Raw genomic sequence first — 2,025 nt, 5'->3', positions numbered from 1 at the left:
AGCACTCTGTCCTTGAGAGGGGCTTCATGAAGTATTTCACCCAGCTGTAATTAGGCTTTTGCTAATTAAAGTTTCCTTTTCTGAAGGGGCAGGAAGGCACAGTGGCACACAACAATGATGCTGCTCCTCAGCAGCCAAGCAGCCCCACGGGCAGGAAAACCCCCTGCCCCCCCATTGTGTGACCTCCCCCAAGCCCAAAAGGGGGGTCAGGAGCCAACAAGAAAGTCCTTTTCTGCCTAAAACATGCACTTGGCAGCCAAACCACCCACCAACCTGCTCCCAGCAAGGCCAACCCAGCTCTGCCAGTGCCCAGCACCACGCCAGCCCCTGAAGCATAGCTTCTTCCTGCCATGGCACAGCAGGACCAGCAGCATCACCAAGACACAATGCTGGGTCCCCCCAAGAGCCAGGAGCCACCCTGGGAGTCTGACTGGCCACACTCTGGTCACGCAGCTGGTGGATGTAGCTTTTGGTTGCCCCTGGGGGCTGCAATCCAGCAGAATTTTGCCTTCCATCTGCAGCCAAAGGGATATTCCCCCAGCAAATAAAGCCCTGGAGCCTTTGAGTTGCTTCCAAGAGGCATCAGCAGAAGGTTAAGAAGCTCTTCATCATCTCATGGAGCCTGGAAAAAGCCACAACCCTTTTTTTTTTTTTTGGGGGGGGGGAGAGGAACAACAACAACAAAAGAGCGTGCAGGGGAATTAATGAGAAGCTCCAGTGAATCCCTTCACCAAAGGGGCTGTGGAGAGTTGGGATGGGAGCAGAAGTTTTCACTTACCTTTGCTGGCTGCTGGCCCAGCTGGGTGCAGCTGCAGCCCAGCTGGGCTGGCCCTGGCTGCAGAGCTTGGCTTCACATCCCAGGCACCAGGTTTTTTCCCGGGATGACTCCCATGGTGGCACCAGGTCCTTGTTGCAGAGTCTGTGGCAGGAGAGGAGGCTCAGGAACCACTTGCCCCAAGCTCTGCCAAGTGCATCCTGCAGTGTGTGTGTGGGGGGACAAACACACATCCCAAATCCCTGTGGGGTGGGAGGATTGATCCAAGGGGCTGAGGAAAGCAGCTGGGATCACCCCAGCAGAATGGGGCAAGCAAATTAATTGTGGGAGACCCAGGCTGCCCCCCCCTGTGCCCAGCCCCCCCCAGGCACCAGGAGAGCAGGATGCCCAGCTCATCCCTTCCCTCCCTGCCCACCCGACCTGTGGGTGGGCATTCCATGCCTCCTGGGCCCATCTTGCCCCATCCCCAGCTGGCCCCAGCACGACTTTCTGGCCAGCAAACCCCTCAGCATGTGGCTCACACGTGTGTTCCCGCAGCTCCGTGCTGGGGAACAAACAGCAGCTCTGGCTGTGGTTTAACCTCCTGGAAAGGCACTGGCTGCCCATGTGGGGCTTCCCTGAAATCCCTTCCTGGTGGAGCAGCACGAACTGGCTGGGAGCAGCTGGCTGCATGTGCTCAGTGAAGGGGAATGATCCCCTTTTTGAGAGGAAATCCAGGTGAACTGGGAGGGAAAAGGATCCGAGGGAGCCTGTGGGGCTGTTGGGGCTCAAGTGGCTACAGTGGTGGCAAAATCTGGGCTGAGCATCATGAGGGGGAACCCCAAAAACGCCTGCAGAGCCCGGAGGGGTGAGGAAATATCTGGCAGTGGCAGGACACAAAGCCAAACCCATTGTGGAGTGGACAGAGAGGGCAGGTGTCCCTGCTCCACCCCAGCCAGGGGAGCTGCCCCAGGGTCAGCACAGCACGTCTGGGCAGTTTCCAGCTGCCCCCCCCCCCACCAATTCCACCAGAAATTCCACTTCATTCATCCAGTGAGTCCCACAAAGGGCGTTTCTGAGGCTGGCACATCAAGGCAGGGGCCTTGCCAGGATGAGGAAAAGGCTGTGACATTCCCAGTGTTTCCATCACCGTGGGGTGTGGGCTGGGCAGGATGGGCAGGCAGAGCCATCCTGGGGGAAACTGGAGGTGCTGGGGCACGAGAGCCAGGGGCTTTTTGGGAACAAAAGGACATCAGTCGGGGGGGTGGGGG

This window comes from Chaetura pelagica, unplaced genomic scaffold, assembly GCF_000747805.2.
Source record: "Chaetura pelagica isolate M959 unplaced genomic scaffold, ChaPel_1.0 scaffold1106, whole genome shotgun sequence".
Taxonomy (NCBI): domain Eukaryota; kingdom Metazoa; phylum Chordata; class Aves; order Apodiformes; family Apodidae; genus Chaetura; species Chaetura pelagica.
The sequence above is the reverse complement of the archived record's forward strand: the minus strand, read 5'-3'. Positions refer to the sequence as shown.